This window comes from Staurois parvus, unplaced genomic scaffold, assembly GCF_062004578.1.
Source record: "Staurois parvus isolate SC_StPar_1 unplaced genomic scaffold, SC_StPar_1.0 ptg000361l, whole genome shotgun sequence".
NCBI lineage: Eukaryota > Metazoa > Chordata > Amphibia > Anura > Ranidae > Staurois > Staurois parvus.
Window position 1 is genome coordinate 5,015,654 of NW_028318157.1, and position 23,053 is coordinate 5,038,706.

Genomic DNA, 23,053 nt, shown 5'->3' on the forward strand with positions numbered 1-23,053 from the left:
CGCTGGATGAAAAGACACTTGACCACAAAGGACAAGGGGCACAGACACAGCTTTTATTACAGTTATTTATGACCATTTTTCCTGTACTCTACTCTTTCAGTCAACAACGATCCATTCCACAGAGGAAGATTTTACCTTGTGTAATGGTAATCCTTGATCCATAATTACCGACTGGACAGTCTCTGCCATTGTGAGTATTTTCTGGGGTACACAAACACTGATCACATGGGGGAGTGGATGCAGATACTGCCCACCAAGAAGGGGGGTGCTACAGGGCACAAAAGCCTGTGTTCAGGATGGAGGCTGTAAATATAAACTCTGCATTACAAACCACTGAACTCTGGATGCTGCCTTAAACCATTGAACTTATCCTAACCACTTAACTTAAAATTGAATGTTTCATTTAATATTTTATTGTAGTATTTTTTTTTTTCAATGCTTGCTGTAGCTTCCTATGCTTATAAAGAATGCACATACGGTATCAAAGACTGTGTCTGTCTGTAATCTACTAACCACTAGGTTGTAAGGGGGAACTTATTTTTAAGCAAGGAATTTTGTCCTTTTCAGAAGAATTGCTCACAGCAGCTGCCTGAGATCTCTTCCTTGAACAGACTCTTTGTCAAAGTGGGCTTCAGTACACTGGAGGTAAGATGCCAATAGCTAGTAATATTTTAATGGATTTTCCTGCAATGGGTCTACTTAGAACTCTGCCTTTCAAACTTCTGAGCTCTGGTTCACAAAACTACTGAACTATACATGTAGAATTCAGTTGTTTGTAAGGCAGAGTTCAGTATTTGGTAAGTAAATTTAGGAGTTAAGCAGTTTTGTGTTGGCTTACAAACCAATGATCTCTGAATGCAGAGTTTAGTAGTTTGTAATGAAGAAATGTTTACCTTACAAACCACTGAACTACACAGGTAAAAGTGAGGGAAAAGCACAGAGAGAGGGAGGACAAGGATCTGCCTGCTGGGGCACTGGAGAATTTGGGAGAAACTTATTCAAATATTAGGGCAAAGGAGATTTTTTTTTGTTTTGTTTTTGTGTTGTAGGTGTTTGCAGAGTTCAATAGAATAGCCACCACAAATCTGCAAAATAACTTTTTTGATGCCCTGGATCGATACACACCACGCTTTGTCACAATGTTCAAGTCCAAAAAAGGAAGTGTTGGAGAGACATTGTCCATGTTTGTGCAGAAAATTAATTCAGAGGTGAGTCTACTGCAACCCTCTTTTTGTTTGTTCTCAACTTACAAAACCTTTCATGATTCACTGTGCTGTAATATACAGAAATATGTAAGATACCATAAATGTACAACCTGTAACCTCTACTACTATCCCTTTTTGCCTATGTTGCTACCTGTATTGATTTCAATATTTTAAAGTGGTCTTGAGAAGTTGTGATCCAATGATGTTAAAACATCGAAGCTATGGGTGTAATTTAAATAACTTCAATCAGTAACTTTCCTGAACTGTCAAATAGTGTGATATTTGTTTAATAAACATGTAGGTTTACATTTTATGCAATATTAAACTGAACTTTTGATAATTTACTTCTAGAAACCTGATGTGACAGCAATGCACACCCTTGTGCTACGAGGCCTCCCTGTTCTACTTGGTGATGACCCCAGTACATTCTACATCACCTGCTTCGTAAGTTATCATAGTTGCGCCTTGGCAGTTGTGGGGGGATTTGCTTTGTATTCCTTAGAAATACAGATTAATACGTATTATATCACTAGTACAGTGGTGGGCATGGCAGTTTATAAAATATAATCCCTTAGTGAGGGAGGGTAAAACAAATGTTAATGCCTGAACACAATTTTGCACCTTAGACATGTTAGTAGAACTGTATCATTACAACTACTTTGTGTATCCAGATGGATTATACCCTTTTTTGCGTGTGTATATAGCTATCTAATTTAAAGTGATATTAAAGTCCTTGTGTGTTTTTCTGTTTAAATATAACAAACGTGTTATACTTACCACCTTTTGTGCAGTTGGTTTTGCATAGAGCAGCCTAGACCCTCCTATTCTCGGGTCCCCTGCTAGCACTCCTGGCCCCTCCCTCCTGCTGAGTGCCCCTACAGCCAGCAGCTGTATGGGGCAATTGTGCCAAGGCTGTGTGTGTCTATTTAGACACAGAGCTGCGGTTCGGCCCCACCTCCTCTCTCTCCTCATTGGCTCACTGACTTTGAATGCAATGGGAGGTAATGGTGCCCCACTGCTGTCTCAGTTAATGAGGACCTGCTGCACACAGAAGGTGCTTTATCCTAATGCATAGAATGCATTAAAATAAAAACCTGCCTTTAGAACCGCTTAAAAAAATGCTTTAAAGGAAGAAACCTTCCAAAAATAGATTGACTTTGACCCTTACCTTGAAGCTAAAGCTAACCATATACAACACAGTGAAACATGATCATGTTTGTTTTTGTATAGCCTTCTGACAGCGATGAAGTCTGGGCACGTTTACCTGTTGGACTGATGACTGTCATTGATGAAAGTATGCCTGCTTCTCCAAATCATCTCCACCTTGACCCAGTGTCTATTGCCATCATAGCCGAGGGAGGTACTGTAATGGAGGATCTCCAGAACCTACCTCAAGCACTTTGCCTCTTCTTTGGACTTTTATTTGCTTTACACCTGGAATACCCTAAAGCCATGAAAAACACTATTAACTTCATTCAAAGAGTGATGCTGGGCCTGGGGGGGGGGAACAAACTCCCACAAAAACTGCAAAGTCTGAAGAATCTCCTGTTGTGTTAGAATGTTTTTTTTGTTTTGTTTTGTTTTGTTTTGTTTTTCTGCATGCCTGTGACCTGTTTTCGGTAGACTAAAGTTATCTGACGTCACAGAGCTCAGAAACCTTAGTGTGCTGTTTTAAAATTTATTGTAATAGATGTTCAAGCTGGCCAACTGCATCAAAATGATCTGTCTCTGGTCCTTGCATACCAAATCACCAAAATAGAAAATATAGGCATACCTCAGTGGTTGTACAGAACCAATACAGGCTAACGTAATTTCATATATTGCAATTGATGCTCAATTGCCTCAAAGTAATCTATCTCTGATCATACAACAAACATACCTGAGTGGTTGTATACTACCAATATGGGCTAAACTAATTTCAGGTATCATAATTGATATTAAAGCTGACCAACTGCCTCAAAGTGATCTGTACTTACGTGGAATAAACTCGTGGATGCAGTTGTCTAGTTTGTACATCTCTATAATATATGCACTGAGTTTATTCCATGTAAGTACAAATCACTTTGAAGCAGTTGGTCAGCTTTAATATCAATTGTGATATATGCAATGAGCTATGCCTATATTTTCTATTTTGGTGATTTGGTATGCAAGGACCAGAGACAGATCATTTTGTTACAGTTGGCCAGCTTGTACATCTCTTGTATATGCAAAGTGTTCACTAGTTCCTACTCATCCTGTAAAAGGTCCTTTACTTGCAGGCAGAGTTAATTTAGTGGACCTATTGTGAGTAAGGTGTAAAATGGCATGGAGGAAAACTACTATTAAAATGGTTGTAAACTTCAGACATGAAATATGAACAAAGTATATCGCTCTATAGTGTGTACTTGTCTCCATTAAAAGCAATGAGTATAATTTCATTTCTGCTGCTTCATTTCTCCATATCGGCATGAATCACTTCTGACAAGTTTTTTTTCCTGACACCAAGAGAAAAAAGGTGACTGGAGGGCCCTCTAGCAGATTGACAGCCTCAGCTCTGTTCCTGTGAAGGAGGTGTCTCATCCCACCAAACAGTTCTTAGAGCTCTCCGCACTGAATTTCTGCAGAGTTTCATTTCAGCTCTCCACCCTCTGTTTTCTGAACTCTCGGACAAGCTTTATAAATACAGCATTTTAAATGGCTGTAGTGAAGACTGCAGATTAACAGGTATAACTTGTGTAGGAGGATGTTTCATCTCTGTATCACCTAAGGCCAGTCACTTCACTAGGTATATATGGAAGGGTTTACAACCACTTTAATTGTATGAAAAGATATATTTAAATAGGCAGTCATGGAAAACTCTGGATATTTTGTCAGGTTTTAAACCAAGCATCAACGTTTGTTATTATGGCTGTTGCTTACTTTAACAGTTTGTGTAAGTAATATGTAAATTCTCTACAAGGGCAATAAACAGCTCTGTATGTGCCCTGTTCATTCCACAATGCTCATGTCACGTCCTTTCCTTTTTAATTTTTTTTTTCTTCACACAGAAAACTGCATACATTGTTGCAGGTTCCTGCTCAGGCAAAATCCGCACATGATACCAGTTTTGTGGTATGAACATAGTGCAGAAGATGTTTTCATTCTCTTACAGAAAAAGGTGCACAAAACCTCATGGTGTGAACGAGGCCTAAATGTTTTCAAAAGCGAGTTGTTATGTAACAAAGTTTTAAAGAACAATGTTATTTCTTATAACAGTAAGAAAAATACAAAAAAATTGTATTTGAACTTTGGAACAGTCATTTATTTATATGTACCTGTGAGAATGGAACCACTTGCCCCGCAGAAGCTTTTGCCCCTTCATGACTAGGTCATTTTTTTTCTATTCAGCACTGACAATTGCGCAGCCATGTAACGCTGTACCCAAATTAAATTTTATATACAATTTTTTTTTCACTCAGAGCTTTATTTTGGTGGTATTTGATCTCCACTGGGTTTTTAATAGATATAGATGTTACAAAACATCCAATAAAAAAAAAATTGGTATTCTGAAAAAAAATATCATATTCTGGTTAAAACAAAATCCCAATAAGTGTATATTAATTGGTTTGTGTCTACACATATGGAATTTACACAGCTATAGATTCTATACTGTAATGACAGTACAGCAACATACTGTGACTGTGATGGAGTGGTGGGCAATCTAGAGCTAACCCACTGGCTGGGAGGGACACTAACTGACATCAATAGTGACACTAATACAGTGATCAGACAATAATGTGAACTGTATTAATGACACTGACTGGGGGGGGGGTTATCTGTGAAGTGTAATGTGTGTCATATGTGCTGCTGTTAACAGATTTAGTTGTCGGAGAAGAAACACGACCTCTGTTCACAGCACAGTGATCTGGCTTGATTTGAAAGAGCCGGTCACCAGGTTTCAGCCACAATCATTGGCTGAAACCTGTTGATTGATGTGTACTGCATCCAATCACAGCATGGGTAGGCAGGGGGTGCCAAACCCAGAAACAGGCCCATGCCATACAGTTAGATAGTCTGGCCTGCCTGCGCCGCTTGCCTGCAGTATTGGGCAGATGCAAGATGTTAATGTAAAATGGATGTTTGGATAAAACTAAAATAAAACAAGTAACGCTGACTTGGTTTTTTTAAGGCAATCGGTTTGCATGGTTTTAACAAGTAAATCGGATTGCTGTGCAAGTAACCACAACTCAATATTCAGAGTTGCAGAAAATATCACATTAGTTAGCCCAACCTAAATAAAGGTGTCATTTGGAATACATTACACAGTAAACTTAACTTAAAATGATTTTGTTATTTTAAATGGCAAATCTGAGTACTCCATATTAAGTTAAGAGTTCACCTAACGTAAAATTTCCAAGTACTAGTCACTATTATTTGTTAGTTGTGTATACTAAAGTGTAAGTTCACCACACTCAATAAGCATTTGTAAGAAGAAAATACAATTCTTATTCTAGTTTACTTTGTTTTTTTGAGGCAATCGGTTTGCATGCTTTTTTTAAGTAAGGTTTACTAATTGAATTTTACAGTTTATATTGTGAAGTGTTGAAACTATCGGTGCTATATAGATTCTGTATAATTATGATAATAATATTTGTTTCACTGCTTGCAGGTACTTTCCAGCATGATGGATATTAAAGGAGAAGTAGGACCAAAGCTCTTTTAGCCCTACTTCTCCTGTAGGTCACAGAAATGCACTTAGTTCTGCTAAAGCCTACTGTTGGCTGACTGAACCAGTCACTGAACCAGTCCAGGCTCTGGAGAGATCCCAACTTTAAAGTAGAGCTCCACCCAAAAGGGGTAGTTCAGCTTTAAGCCTTTACCCCCCTCTCCCCATTAAGGATTGGCACCTTTAGGGAGCAGGGGGGGAGCAGGTACCCAAATTTGATAGGTACCCGCTCCCACTTCCACTGCGATCGCCTAGGCGATCGGAAGCGGAAGTTGTCCTCCCTCCCCGTAGTCTTCTGGGACACGTGACAGGTCCCAGAAGACTATGGGGCCATCCACAAAGTGCAGCGCTTCTAACGCATGCGCAGTGGGATCTTGGCTGTGAAGCTGCAAGCTGTCACAGCCAGGTGCCCACACTGAAGATGCCAGAGCCAGGGAGAGAAGATGGCCGGTGAAACCAGCGGTGGTGAGGGGGGACAGGTAAGTGACTGTATTTTAAAAGTCAGCAGCTACAGTTTTTGTAGTTGCTGACTTTTTTTTTTTTTTCAGGTGGAACTCCACTTTAAGGTTGGGATTCACCCCAATTCCTGACCGTCAGCTGGCTCAGCATCTCAGTATACCACTGAGATGCTGAGCCATCTGCTCCCACCCCCTCCACAGCATTTCAGTGATCGGTGGAGGGACAGTGCAGAGAGCCGGTGACTGACAGTCACTGCACTCTGCTCAGAGTGGACCTGCGAAATGAGTGATAAGCGGTCTTTGATCACTCAGTTCTCAGTCTTAGAGGTGATGGGGGACAGATGCAGCATCAGGCTAATGCTGCATCTCCTAGGTGAGTATGTAAGTTGTTTTTTTTTTCAATTTACTTTTCTTCTCATTTAAATTATATATGTAAACCCTAGCAATGGATTTTTATTCGCTCCCTTATGTTCTGTTACATATACCCAAGGATTTTGTTATATCTGTTCAATAAGTACAAAAAATAAAACCTGCATTCTTGGTGGTGTTTGATTTAGACTTAGTTCACATTTGTGCAATGGCACCCCAAAGCACCTTACAAACGCACACACAGAACTGCACCCTAACTGGCATGGTAACAAAGTACCCTGCGTTTGATGCAACAATTTTTTTTTTTTAAAAAGTGCTTTGGTACAATTTTCATATGTATGGCAGGCCACTGAAATGTTTGGGCTGCCCTAATTGCAACTCACAAAAATGTGTAAAAGTGCTCAGGTATAATCACACCTGCAAAATTGTGAACTGAGCTTTAGCCCTTTCAGTCCTTATTTTGGGATTACAAACCAATGATTCCCTAGGATGTGGAGAGGGGGGATTCAATAGACAACTGGGTAGGGTTGTCACCATTTTTTGCAATTTTTAGTCCAAGAAAGCCACAATATATTTTTCTGCACTTGCAGGGTTTTTAAAGGCCAACTATGGGCAAATAAAAAATATTTCAAGGGTTAATTGCTTATTTATATCTAGTGGAACAATAAAAAGAGGATTATTTATCCAATCCTCTGCTCCTCCCACAGCTCCAATGGTCCCTGCAGCATCTGCAACACCACTCTTAAAGTGGTTCTAAAGGCTCTAGGTTTTTTACCTTCAGCCCCCCTAACACTTACCTGAGCCCCATCCTGAACCAGCAACGTCCACGAGAGCCTCGGTTCTCTGGGGACCCTCGCTCCTGATTGGCTGAGGCAGAAGCTGGAGCCAATTGCTCCCTCTGCTGTCAATCACAGCCAGTGAGCTAATCAGGAGAGGGATGGAGCAGGACCAAGCCCCAGCTCTGTGTGTGAAGGGACATGCATGGGAGCACGCCTGGTCAGGGGCCCTTATAACAAGCAGCTTGCTATAGGGGCACCCAACAGGAGGGAGGGGCCAGGAGTGCCAGCGAGGGACCCAAGAAAAATGAGGATCTAGGTTGCTCTGTGCAAAACCACTGCACACAGCAGGTAAGTATGCCATGTTTGTTATTTAAAAAAAAAAAAGACTTTAGTGTCACTTTAACCAGTCCAGGTTCCTGACGTTGATACCAGAGCAGGGTCTAAAGCCATGCATTGGAGATGAGGACGCTGAAGAACAGTCCACTGCTGGATTGTGGGGAGTCCCTGTCTGGGGACAGGAGGATCAGGACTGTTTCTCCTCTCTCTCAGACAAAACAAGCAATTAACCCTTGCTGTAAGGGCACAGCTCCACCGCAAGAGATACTTTTTATTTTGCATAGAGTTGGGGTTTAAATAAATAATACATGGGAAAATGTACATAATTTTCCCAGATATACTGCATATCTTTTATTATATGGTGCCTTGACATACAGCACATTGTAATATTGCCCAAACACACACCATATTACAAAATTATTTTTAGAATTTCATAATCGCCATAGATCTTCTGATAGCTTGGACATTTTTATGTATAACCTTGATGATGTTCTAACACTTTAGTTAATTTATATTTTATGCTTAAAAAGCAGTGCATTAAAGATTTTTTTCAAAATGTAACATTCATTTGTAAAAAAAATGACCTGAGTATCAAATCATCTTACAATCACACAAAATGTTCTTGCTGTTAAATCTTTTCTCTAACTTTGTGGATTCTAATGCAGTTGACCTTCAAATTATTGATGCATGGCATTGCCCTCCTACTGGAATAGTGAATTTTCATTGTGGATAGGGTCAATTCAGCATTGTAAATACAGTGAAGGTACCTTCACTACATCATTTTCAATTGTGCAAGCAGGCTTGGGTATTTAAAGTGTTACTAAACCCAGGACCCTGCATTCACTACAGTACACAGTACACAGAACATGGAAATGGAATTATTTTAATACATATAAACTGCTAAATACCTTTTCTCATCAGCAGTTAGAGCAGTCTTGTGTCTTTTATCAGTGTTCAGCTGAGCACTGGTTAAAGCTTGTAGGAGGAGTTTTCTTTAAGAAGATGTAGAACCCCTGACCTCTGTCTGGACAGTGCTGATTGGCCCTGTGAAGATCACATGCACTCTCCCAAGAAACAAAAAACCTCTCTAGCAATATGCACCAAACTGAGCATGTGCAGTGTCTACACACAATATGTCTTATCAGGAGATAAGAAGGGGGCACTGGAAGAAGGGGAGAAGCAGAGAAGACAGGATCAAACAGCAGTTTTACACAATGCAGAGGATTAACCCCTTAGGTCCCACAGTGAGTATCACAAGCATGCTTTGCTGCATATACAGACTGATTTTACTGTTGTGGGTTTAGTAACCCTTTAAAGTGAAACAGCTTTATTATATGCAATACTCTAAGTGAAAATGTATGCTTTATGCTACCAGAACAGGGGCGGACTGACCATTCGAGCACTCGGGCACTGCCCGAGGGCCCGGGGTCAGTAGGGGGCCCCATAAGATGCCCCTGGTACCTTTCATTGGCTTTTTCATAGGCTTTTTTGGGTGTGGGCAAGGACACAGGGGCCCCATGATCCCCTATTGCCCGGGGGCCCCATGAGTTGTCAGTCCACCCCTGTACCAGAATCATTAAATGAAAACAGGAGGCAGTACTTTTAACTCCCTAAAGACATATAAATGAAGCTTCCTGGAAGGAATAGCTTATGATAGAAATCTGAAAGAAACATATGGTATAATCTAGTCAGAGTGACAAATTAATAATACAATTGCAGTTTTTCTTTTAATATATAGTCACCAATATCCTCCTTACAGAGTACATAGAATGAATGACATTAGTCTTTGCTAACAGGGATGCTCAAAAAGGTAGAGCACACAGATTATTATTATTATTATTATAGAGTATTTATATAGTGCCAAAGGGTTTGCTCAGCACTATACATTAGAATGGGGGACAAGACATGAGAGAATACAGTAGCAAAACAATTCACGATACACGAGGGTTAGAGGGCCCTGCCCTTTCGAGCTTACAGTCTAGGAGGGAGGGGATGGTGATACCGGAGGAGATGGCTGTGGGGGATGGAATAGAGTGAGGAGTGGAGGGGATCGGCTGTTAGGTGAGGGTGGGGTAGGCTTCCCTGAAGAGATGGGTTTTCAGGGTGCGCCTAAAGGTGAGGACGGTAGGCGACAATCTGATGGATTGGGGAAGTGAGTTCCAGAGGATGGGGGAAGCTCTGGAGAAGTCCTGCAGTTGGGTGTGGGTGGTGGAGACCAGGGAGCTAGAGAGTAGGAGGTCTTGCGAGGAGCGAAGATTACGGGTAGGGTGGTATTTGGGTATCAGGTCGGTGAAGTACTTTGGGGCAGCGTTATGAATGGCTTTGTATGTCAGTGTTAGTAGTTTGAATTTGATGCGTTGGGCAATCGGGAGCCAGTGGAGTGAATGACAGAAGGGGGTGGCAGAAGTGGATCGGTTGGTAAGGTGGATGAGATAAAACCTGTACCAGTTCCATGCAGAGAATGTACTATTGTTATTGTCACTATTAAAGCAGTAGTAAACACTGCTTGCTCACTTGTACCTACAGATAAATCTATAATAAAGCTTACCTGGAGGTACAAGGGATATCTCCTAAACGTGCACTGTTTAGCATATATACACTACTTCTGCAGCCGATGACATCACTAGCCCATGCGCACGGCACTCCGAAGGGATGTTGTCCCTTCAGAGCTCTGTGACGCTGCCCAGGGGTGTATTTACCACAAGGCAAACAAGGCACTTGCCTAGGGCGGCATTTTTCAGGGGGGCAGCACCTCCCCTCAGAAGAAGGGATGGAAGAAGGGACACGCATGCCATGGGAACCAGGTGGGATCCAAAAAACGTTGTGGGCTGCTTGATGGTGTATGTAGAGCCTGACTCCCTTTCCCATGGATATCCGGAGCTTTGAAGATGAGTGTCTTTCTCTCTATCGCCGGGGGGTAGTGGAAGGCTCTCCCAAGTGGGGTGCAGGGGTGTTGTTGGTCAATGTCAGACTCTGTCCGCAGGAGGGGGAAGGGGGCGTGGTGTTGGTCAGTGTCCATTGGGGCAGGCGATCTTTGTGTTGCCTAGGGCAGTACAAAACCTAAATGCACCACTGCCGCTGCCATGACTCTTGTGCATTGGAGTGACTTGACCATTCAAATGTCCAGAGCCCGTGAACCTGGTAGGAAGACTGGGTGAAGATGGAAGCCCTATCAGCAGGGACAGCGCACCGCTTCATTTTAAGGCAAATCTTTCATAATATGCTAGTATGCAATGCATGAACACTATGCTCTTAGCTTGCAGGAGGAAGATTTTTTTTCTTACACGGACTTTCCTACCGCTTTAATAATATTAACCTCTTGGCACCGGCCGCATGCAAATGTGCGGGCCTCCTGGCATCTGGGCCTTGACGCTGAGTGGCCGCACATTTGCGTGTAATTAAGAAAAACATATGTGCTGAGAGCGCGCACCCTGCGCACTCCCAGCACATATGTCCAGTACTCACAGAAAGGTTCCAATGTCCTCTTTCAATCGGGTCTTTTGCTGATCATGTGACCGCCATGACAGCGAATCACGGCGGTCACATGACCCTAAAACCCCACCCCGTCTCCCGGCTTCTGAAACCCTTAAAGGGTCATGAGGCGCAGGCACCAAGGGGTTAAACAACAAGACTTTGTTGCCGCACATCATCCATATTTTTACAAAGCTTTTTACTTATAGTGGTCTTTTGTAGTCATGTTGCAGATGGTCACCTTAGTACAGGCAGAGGTGGACTGACCATTTGGAAACTCGGGAAGTAGGGGGCCCCATGAGATGCCCCTGGTACCTTTTTCAAGGCTCCTTATTCAGACATTCATAATGACAGTGAAATGTTTTTTGCTTATCTTTTTTTCATAGTAACATTTTGTTTTTTCACATTTGCAATGTCTAATAGATAGGGATGAGCTCAACTTAAGGTTGGACCAAATACTGGCTCATCCGAACGCTTAATGGTTAGGACAATCAGCATGGACAGATGTGACAGCTTTTGGATGTCAATGATTGCTAAGAAAGCAGTGGGTGCTTGCACCCGCTATGTCCTTACCAACCATTGGTGTCACTGGACCCATTCACTTACGTTGACAGGAATACCCAGCCATGTAAGTAATTGGCAGGGATCGGAAGGGTTAGATCTTTGTATAAATATGGCCACATGGCCATATTTGGAGAATGATGTCGCCACAATCCCCACTTTTCCCTTACATGGTTGATGACAGCTCACAATGCTGTCATTTGGCTATGAGTAGTGTTGGGATCCGTCATGTGCTCCACCCACAGATGCCCACAACCACTGGCCAGGGTTGTGGGGAAGAGGCTCTTTCCTTTATCAATATCAGGACAAGGTGCATTGCTAGGGGGTCATGTTGAGTACATTTGGGCTGGTATGGTTTGGGGGATTGCTCATACCCCCTTGACTGACCAGCCAGGCAGCAGGTTTATATTGAGGGTCTGATATTAATTTTTAGGGGGATTTATTTTTTTTCCATGGGGATCCCCCTTAAAATCCATACTCAATGGATCTTTTTCATTCTTGCTGTATGATGTGCTACAGAAAAAAGTGACATTGACAAAGAAAAAAAAAACAGAACACAGACCTTGGGAGGGTCAGCGTGACTTTTTTTTATGAAGTTAGGAATTAAATGTATTTTGTCAGCAGATTTGAAAACTTTCTTTGTAAATGTCAGTGCTGCTGCTGCATCTTCAGGCATGTTATTTAAAGGCATTTCACTTTAAGCAATCAAAACTCATGGCCGTAAAGAATTTTGAAAACATTTTTGCATTTGTACATGTTGCCCAGGGCAGTGCCAGTACCCATGCTACTTTTTGCATCCCCTTGCCTATTACCCTAGAAAATGGGCATTTTTAATTTGACAGATTCAGCTCCCATTGATTTCAATGGGGTTTGGTTTCAGCATCTGAACTTATTTGAAGTTCACTGAACCCTGCTCTAACCCTGCTCTCCAGGGCAGCTTGGCTCATACCTACTAATAGGGATCAGGTTTGGATTCACTGCTACCATGGATTTGTGGCATATCTAGCAGGTTCAAAATCTGAGGTCCCAGCAAATTAATGTGGATATTCATCAGATTCAAAATTTGAGGTCCCAGCAAATTAATATGGAAATTCATCAGATCTAATTCTTTGTAACCATAATGCACTGTCTGTGTGGTCAAGTCTGGTCAGCCAGCCTACAATGGTCAACAATGGGGGCTTTATTATGTCCTCGCTATAAAAGTGTGAGTTCCTAACAGCCATTTGTTAGTTGTGTTGGTTGCTGTATGGTGCTATACTGTGCTATATTGTGCAAAATTACTGTGGATTGCAGTGTATTGGGCCACATTTGTATACTTTTTCACATTTCAAAAAACAAACATGCCTTTTTGTGTGTGCCAGCTAGTACCAGTAGATGTTTCCCCCTTCATTTTTTACCACTTTAAACTTCACCCCCCCCCCCCCAAGAGAAAAAAAATAATGACACCTGCCACCATTACCAGCCCCTGCCACCTCTTCTAGTCTATTCCCCAGACCTTAGGCACTGTAAATGTGCAACACAATGTTTCTGGAGCAGAAGCTCAGCTGCCAAATTTCTAATGTTTGTTGCAAGGTAAATCCTGTGTTGTGCCCCAGTGTTTGCAGCCTATTCCAGCTGAACCTTAGTTGCCAAGCTTTTAATGTTCCCTGAAGGGTAAATCCCGTTTTGTGCCTCAATGTTTGCAGCCTATTCCAATGCCCAGACACAATGCAACACAATGTTTCCACAGTTGGAAATTTCTCAGCTGACAAATTTCTAATGCTTGCCACAGAGAAAATCCTAAATGGGGCCTCAAAGTTTGTAGCCTGGTCTGGTTCTTCAGGACTCCAAAATATTGTCTCATCTTTCCTTCTTACATCATGGCCTAATCAAACTGCTTATGTCCTGGCCACTGAACAAGATATGTAGGCTTACCAAGCTGCCTACATACTGTTCAGCCACTGTACAATATTTGTGGCTATTGTTTCTCAAATATTACACCCTAATGTTTATTTCAAGATAAAACCTGTCTTGTCATCCTCTCTTATATTGTACCCTAACCAAGCTGCTTACTTACTATCCTGTAACTGACAAATATTTGTGCCTCTTTTCATTCAAATAATACACTCTCAAGTTCTGTTTCAAGCTTTAGCTTATTTTTTAACAGAAAGCATTTCTATAGTTTTCAGATTTGTTGTGGCTGCTATTTCCACTGGTCATTTCAGGCCTATTTCCACTAGAGAAAAAAATTCCAGAGTCGCAGCCATCACTACCTAAAAAGTTTTTTGTATTAAAATAATAGTGATTGGGGGGCTACTGCTGTATTTAACCCAAGCTAAATATTAAAGTTAAAGCGGTATTAAACCAAAATGAAAACATTTATTATATTGCAGTTTACCAATTCTTATATGTGATGGCTGTATTCATTTTCTTTTTTAGGCTTTTTTTCTCATCTTTCATCTGGTGACCTGGCCAGCAAATCTGTTGTTTTTTAAAAGCACAAACCCTCTAGCAAAATATATCAGTTTACAGGGATGAGACAGACCATTTAACAATGGTGGGGTGGTTAAAATAATCAGCTTTTTTTTATTCATGAAAAACCTTTATACCAAAAGGAAAAAAACTGTTTGCTATAACTGATTATAAAGTGTAAGCTGGAGTTTGGCTTCACTTAGTTACTGTACTTAAATCTGCTAATACATTTAATGCTCCCCTCCTCCCCAGACTGACAATGCTGTTGTCCGCTGTGCCTCTTGTCCTCATTCCTCCAGAGTGGTGTCTCACTAATACTGGAGGTGTCACTGGCAAGAACACCAGGTAAAAACAGAGGGGAAAAGCCAAAATAAAGAAAACTGATGCAGCCACCACATTTAAGGATTGGTAAGCCGCAATAAATTACATTTTTGATTTTGGATTTAATACTGCTTTTAAAAAAAGTTATACATCCAAAAAGTGTGCCAGAATATGAAGTCACTGACACTGTTCATGAAAATAGTACTGTTTCATAACACCACCAGCTTAAAGACATCTCCCAAGCCTGTAATTTAAAAGATTGGTGTTTTTTCACATCACCCTTGGGGTTACATTAAAAGGATGCTCTCCTCATTGTACTGTAATTTTAATTTCTTTTTTACGTTGTTAAATTTTCCCAATGGCAGTGTCCAGCTCAGTCTGCCCTTTTTGACAATTACTTGCCTTTTAGTCTTGAAAATTACAATAATTTAATATTAGGATTTGCTACCCCCCTTTTCCCCATATAATTGAGCAGGATTTGCTGCAAAGTTTGGGGGTTTGCAAATTTCAGAAAAATTCGGCAAACCCCCATATCAAACTGAACCCTGAGAGATTTGTCAATCCCCGATGTCTAATTTTTAAGTCATATTTAAATTAGGATCTGGTCAACACAGAAATGTTGTTATGCCCTATTTAAGTGGAAGCACAAATTAGAGGTGGTAGAATCTTCCTTTAGTGATTCTCCACACATACCTATTATTCATTTGATCATTTTTGTCTGCATTGGATATGCATGCCAAAATGTACAGAGGTGAAATGGAATAATTGCCGCATATGGACATACCACTTTATGCAGGATGAAAACTGTAACAACTCATTCTGGGATAAAAAAAACAAGTTAAAAGCTTTGTCAAAAAGCACTGCATTGCTCAGCTTGAAACATGTTATTGGGCAGACCTGGAACTGTGCAAGTAGCTTGTGAGAAGAGTAAAGATTTTCTTTGATGCCTACCGAAAAGGTAAGATTTTCTCTGCTTCTTATTGGGTTATTGTGCTATCATTTCTTTCAACTAGTGAGAAGGACTTTTTAAGAGTCATTGGTTAAGATGATATGACAGAAGTATTGGTAGATTTGAAATAAATATTAAAGACTAAATCCTGCATCCAAACATACCATATCTAATTGATAATGCAAAAAATTACATTACATCAATTTTAGTTCATTTCTTGGAAATCATTAGCAAGGCGCAGGGCTTTTTTTTAAGGGGAAAATGGGACAATGCAGTTGAGCAATTTCTAGGAGACTGCTACTATTCTACCATGGATGACATTGCATGTACTGACATCTGGTGGAACGCGATGTGAGGAGGATAACTGACTTTCCTGATGTATTGGAGGATCACACTTTGGGAGTTTATCATTATACAAGTGTACATTGCTGTTCTACCTTTAGACAGAAACATCTTCTGTTGAGTTTTCAGCCATTGGTGGAGGTGACACATTTCATGGTCCAGGAGCACTGGGTGAACACTCTTTTACAGTGGACAGTCGGACAATGTAGTTCATTATATTATAGTCTACAATTATCCAGTAGAGCACTATTGGACTTAGAGAATTTTTGTATATGCTATTCCATATTGTTGCACTGAATTTAATGTAATTTTTGTAGAGACACTATACATTTTTTGGATTGTTTTAGCGCTGCAATTTCTGTTTATATTGACAAGGGATGCTGGGGTGTGCTGGACGGTCTATTGATATTGGCTGCTGGGAGATGTATTGTTGCTAGAGGAGATCTATTTTTGTGGTGGGGGTCTATTGTTGCTGGTGAGGGATTTATTGTTGCTGGGGTATGGGTCTTATGTTCCTGGGTGTCAATCCTTATTGGGAGTAATTTACTGTTGAGGGAGTGGTCTATTGTTGCTGACTGCCAGACGGTCTATTGATGCTGATTGTTAGGAGTATGTTGTTGCTGAGTTGAATCTATTGTCACTTGAGGGTTCATTGCTGCTAGGGGGGTCTATATTGTTGCTAGCTACAGGGGATCTTTATTACTGCCTTTCTTCTTATCATTAACAATTCCATACAAATTACTTAGCACCTCAAAATGACACTTGGTTCTGTATTCTGTAAAAATGGCAGTACTGTGGTATGCTGTTCAGACACGTGGGACATCTATATGTATTTTTATCCAGGTAACACATACTCATTGAAAAGTATTTACCCCCTTTATTGGTATACATGTATAGTTTTTGACTATATGGGGTCTTTTTTCCTTTTTTCTTTTATTTACTTATAGCTATTGCATTTGTCTTCCATTTTATATTGTAAAATCTACGCTTAAATGATGCCTATTATGTCTGGTTGTGCTTTTTTTTATGTCCCTGTCATTGTATGACCCACGCCCTTCTCTTGGGGATAAGCTGCTGTTTTTTACTAGTTTAATCCACCTGTAATATTGTAAGTTAGATATTTGTCGTTTTATCCTTTTGGGTTAACATATCATATATATTATATATTTTTATGTGTAGCCCCTGGGTGGATTTTAACACCTTTTTTTTGGAAATCACCTATATCATATGAACATCACTTTTGGTGTGACCGTAAATTCCGGCTATTTTGACATTCATGTACAATTACAACTTCCTTGTGGATAAGCTTGGTTCTATTAATCACTTTTGTTTTTTCAGTTTTGTTCTTGTATGGATTTTGATTTTTCATCATTTTCTTCACTCCAATACCTTTTCCCTATTTTTTTGTCCTCCCAGACTGTTACCATGGGCTGCCTCTCTTTTTCCTTTTTTTTCACCTCCTCTCTCCTCTCTCTTTATGGGAGCTGCCATGTTTATATGATTGATAATGGATATTATACATTTTTTAATTTATTTTTTTTAGTTTGTTTTTAATTCCTTGTCTATTATTATTAGTGGCACAAGTGTTTTTGCTGCAACAATGAAGTTGATCCTGTAGAAGCCCTCTTTAGGAGCGAAACGCATCGATCTATTTGCAATTTTTTTCGTTCAACCAAGTAAATATAAATACTGTCTCATCTGCAGCCTGTATAACATGTTTTTGATTGCCAATTTTTTCTTTCTTTTAACATTTGTATAAAATAAAAAGTAATTTTATATTAGTATTTTTTGGGTCGAGCTTTGATTGCACCTAAAAAATCCCCACTTATCCGGGGTTTCCCCCCCTTTTCTCTCTTTTGGGGGGTGGTGAGGTTATCAATGGAGTCGATTGACTCTGCATTCATTTGTTTCTTCTGGGGATGGTGCTTTGTTTATTATTATTATTATTTCTTTTTCTTGTATTTTGTTTATGACAGAGCCCTCCACCTATCTTTTGTTGTTGATGGGGTGTTAGATACTCACTTTTTCCCTTTCTTTGTGGGTGGCTCTGTCTTAATTTTGAAATTTGACATGAATGGTATTTTTTTGTAATATCTAGATTTGCATTTTGTGCGTTTTTGTTTTTTCAATTGTACAATCACTGACTGCTGACTATTTAGGTATTTTATGGACAAATTACATGTTATAAATTCAGAGAAAAGTAAGGGGCCTTAATAAAGAAGATGTTGAAATCTCTTCCATAGTGACCAAGCTTAAACAATTACTGTTATGTAAAATTGCTTATTTTTGGCATGCCTTTTACTTTCAGCAATATATTGATTTAAAGATTATACCAATTGGTCATCACATTCACATTTTCCCCATTATCAGATCCATCCCTACTGATTTAAAATCTAAATGAAAGAACAATCTTACACAATGCTCACTAAATATGCAACTGCTATAAGGTCATTATGTGGCTGAGGCTGAGGCATTGGAAAAGGATATTTTAGAATCGGTGAGCAAATTAGCAGTGTTCCAAAATACACCCATTTTAATGAGAAAAACTTGGAAAAGATAAAAAAAGAATGAACAGAGATCTCTTGGCATTCCAAAGTGGTTGTGCTTATAAATGGGAGAGTAATCACAACAGGTTTGTTAGGTCCAAATCTAAGAATTCTTCACACTCGGATGATGGAAATATCTCTGATTCATCTGTTGCCTCTTCTATTTTGTCTTCACACGCAGGTTCACAGGGAGAACAGGTGCAATGATCACGTTCTGATTCTTTCTTTTTCAAACATAAACAAGAACAAGATGTCACTTCTCCACGTGGTGGTAGTAATTTTGATTCACTTTCAAATTCTTCTCAGGTCTTTAAAATCGCCTAGGTCTCTCAAATTTCTGACACTTCTTCTTCTGGTGGTGGTACATGGGTTACTATTCCGAATACACAGGTAAACACTACTCCACATTGTGGCACCTAAAGGTAGCCACCCTATTGATTTTTTAGACAAAATAGAAGAAAGTGTACAGCAACATAAAATGAGGAAACTGGCCACAATATATCAACATATGATCAAACTAGCCACCAGCGACAAGACGCACTTGAAGTAATTAATTTATCTGGTAGTGAATTTGACTACAGATGAAATTAGAATTTTACAAAATGACCTTAACTTCTGTCCCACTCTCACATTGGATAATTTCAAAACAATTAAGGATGTCCATCTTTTCGCCCATAAGCTGAATTTTAGAGTAGCTATTGAGGGTCCCAAAATTAAGAAAAAACATGCATCTTTGGATGGTTTGTTAACTGACTGGCGTGATTTCACCAAAAAAGATTATCGTATGTTAAATATCCTAACAGAACTTGAAGCTGAATCAGGCTTTTCTAGTACTTCTGGAAATATTCTCTCACCCCCCTTGGATACTGAAACATTGAGCAGTAATGCTTCATCTAAATTTAAGACAAAATGTACCAAATTTCCCAATCAAACTAATCCTAGAGTTGATCTTTTTGTCAAAATGTTCACTAAGGACATTCAACACCTTACATGTAAAAACAAAGAATCTTTCCCCCATGGAATATCACGCTTTAATAAACTTGGGTAAGAGAACAGATATTGTTATAAAACCTGCGGACAAGGGGGGCAATGTGGTAGTCATGAATAGTCAACAATATGTGGGCATGTGTTTGAAAATTTAGCAGAATAAGGCTTGGTATAAAAAGGTGAAGAGTTCATGTTTGAAGAAATTGAAATTGGAATTTTTTCAATTGACTGATAGACATTTTAGATCTGGTATGATTATTCAAGAACTGCAAGACTTTTTGACAATTAATGAACCCCTCACCCCTACTTTCTACACACTTCCCAAGGTACATAAAAACACTAGGGATCCATCTGGGTGCCCTGTTGTTTCAGGTGTTAACTGTTTTGCACAGAATGCTAGTTCAGTCATTGACGACAACCTGTGATCTCATGTTGAATCCATTCCATACTATCTAAAGGACACAATGCAAATGTTGGGCATTTTAGAAGGTATTATGGTCTCATCTGAGACCATATTAGTATTTATTGATGTTGAATTTCTATATTCTAACATTCCTCATGTTGAGGGTCTACAAGTGGTTGAAAGTTTTCTCAGTGAGAGAGGGATTGAACAATGTGAGTATAACCAGTTAATATTGGACACATTATTTTTTATTCTCACCTATAATGTGTTTGTGTTTGATGGCTCCCACTATTTCCAGGTGCAGGGGTTTGCCATGAGGACTAAGTGTGCCCCGTCGTATGCCAGCCTGTACCTGGAGGGGGTGGGAGTGGTGGTTTTTCTCCTCTGGCATCATGTCTCCATACCGCCGCCATGTTGATATGTGGCTTAGGTATATTGATGACATTTTTGTTCTTTGGTTGGGTTCACGTGCACTTTTGACGGAATTTATTGAAGGGCTTAATGTGAATACATTTAATATGCAATTCACTTTCTCTTTTGACATTCAGAAAATTTTGTTTTTGGATCTATTTACAAGGGTCATGACAATAATTTGGCTACCACTTTATTTTGTAAATCTACCACTATGAATGCCATTTTACATGTGCAAAGTAGTCACCCTAAACATGTCATCCAAGGCATTCCTGTGGGCCAATATTGTAGAATTCACAGAAATTGCACTGATTACGTTGTTTTTGAATGGGAGGCATTGGACCTACGTAATTGTTTTCTTAGTAGAGGATACGGTCAAAAAATCTCTCAAAAGGGCATACCAAAAAGCCAAAAACAGCCCTCGTGACCTTCTCCTTTTTTAGGGAGCGAGAACAGGCATCTCCAATAAGACTAGATTCATCACCAAATTTAATGCACAGTCTGACCAAATTTGTAAAATGTTCAATAAACACTGGCATACCCTATCAGATGATGAGATTTTGAGCAAATTTATTGACCCACGCCCTAGCATTAGGTTACATCTAGCCATTATACACCCAGGGGAAAGAGAGACCCTTGCAGGGAGCTCCCTCTAGGCACAATTCCATGCGGAAATTGTACATATTGTAAATATGTAGTGGATAAATCGTCGCAAATTTTGCCAAATGACAGGAAATTTGTTCCCCATCATTTTGTATAAAATAGTGGGCATTGTTTATATTATGATATGTTCATGCCAAGCTTTTTATGTTGGCAAAACTAAACGGAAATATTGGGAATCTATATGAGATCACGTCAGTTGTATAAAAGGAGAAGACCTAGAAAGCCCAGTAGCCCACTACTTTGCCCACTATCATGGTTATAAACTTGATGGTTTAAAATTATTTGCACTGGAATGCATCCACCCTAACCGCTGTGGGGGACAGCTTAATAGAGTGTTCTTACAGACAGAATGCTGGTGGATCTTTAATTTAGATGCCTGTTAAAAAACCAGGTTTGAACGACAAACTGAGCTTTGCTCCTTTTTTGGGTGAGTAATTCTAGGTGTTATTTGTGGGCACTTTGCTGATGCACTTGACAAACTTTCCGAAAGATAAATATATACAATTAAAGAAAAACTTCTTCTTTCTTTAATGATGCCATTATTCTGTGAAATGTGTGTGATTATGTTTCTTTCTGCTGTTTTATATATTTTCTTGGTTTTTGTATTTATTTGGGAGCTACATTTAAGGTAAAGAGATGGTAGGTGGTCTAGTCCTTTCTTTCCCCTCCCCTTTTTTTCCCTGGGGCGGTCCCTTGCTTCCAGTCTGTCCCCTTTGACATATAGACACCCTTTTTTCCCTTAAGGAACAGCTATTTAATGGCGTACCAACGCTGGATGTACGTGCCACCTCCATTTTGGGCTGTGGTATGCTATTCAGACACGTGGGACATCTATATGCATTGCTTCTTTTATCCAGGTAACACATACTTTATGGAAATTATTTACCCCCCTTTTTTGTATACATGTATAGTTTTTGCCTATATGGGGTCTTTTATTTACTTATAGCTATTCCATTTGGCTTCCATTTTATATTGTTAAATCTACACTTAAATGCTCCCTATTACATCTTGTTGGGCTTTTTTTTTATGTCTCTGTGCTTGGATGATTCATTCTATGACCCACGCCCCTTCTCTTGGGGGTAAGCTGATGTTATTACTAGTTTAATCCACCTGTAGTATTGTATGTTGGATAGTTGTCATTTTATCCTTTTGGGTAAATATATCATATATATGATATATTTTTATGTGTAGCCCCTGGCTGGATTTGGACACCTTTTTTTTTGGAAATCACCTATATCGTATGAACATCACCTTTGTGATTTCAGCTATTTTGACATTCATATACAATTACAAATTCGTTCCTTCCTTCCTTTTGTTTCCTCCTCTCTCTCTCCTCTCTCTTTATTGGAGCTGTTTATATGAATGATAATGGATATTATACATTTTTCTGTGAATATTTCATGTTTTGTTTTTAATTTCTTGTATATTATATTGTTTACTAGTGACACAAGTGTTTTTGCTGCAACAATGAAGTGGATTCAGAAGAAGCCATTTTTAGTGGTGAAACGCGTTGATCCATTTGCACTTAAATTTTTTTTCTTTCAACCAAGTAAATATAATTACTGTCTCATCTACAGCCTGTATAACATGTTTTTAGATTACCAATTTTTTCTTTCTTTTAACATTCGTATAAAATAAAATGTAATTTTGTATTAGTATTTTTTTGGTCAAGCTTTGATTGTACCTAAAAAATCCCCACTTCTCCTGTGTTCCTCCCCCCCCTTTCTCTCTTTTGGGGGGTGGTGAGGTTATCCACGGATTATATTAACTCTACTGGGAGATGGGTAGAGGGTGGAACAAAGGAACAATGGTAGGTAAGTATGGGTGGAGACAAGGGGGAATTCGGAAGGGGGGAGTTCCTGCACCTATTCTCTGAGAAAAAAAAGTGCTGCTAAGACATATACACCTTATGTTAGGTCCCATCCAGACTTTGGTGTCCTGGTGCGCTGTTTTAGTGCACTTTTTTAGCATGTTAACCTATATTGCATTAAGTCAGTAAACTCTTATGATTAGTCTCGCAATGAACCAAAATGTCCACAAATACAAATATGCACCGTTTTGACAACAAAGTGCACTATAACACACTTCTAAAAATAAGTGGGTACAATTTTCTGCTA

The 23,053-nt window shown here is 39.6% G+C and overlaps 1 long non-coding RNA gene across 1 annotated transcript; it reads left to right on the top strand.

Moving 5' to 3' along the window:
* LOC149456496 (uncharacterized) lies at positions 1 to 1,202 on the top strand. The gene is made up of 3 exons (XR_016313863.1): positions 1 to 190; positions 568 to 645; positions 1,050 to 1,202. It is a non-coding gene; the product is annotated as an uncharacterized LOC149456496 (long non-coding RNA).
* The last annotated feature ends 21,851 nt before the right edge of the window (positions 1,203 to 23,053 follow it).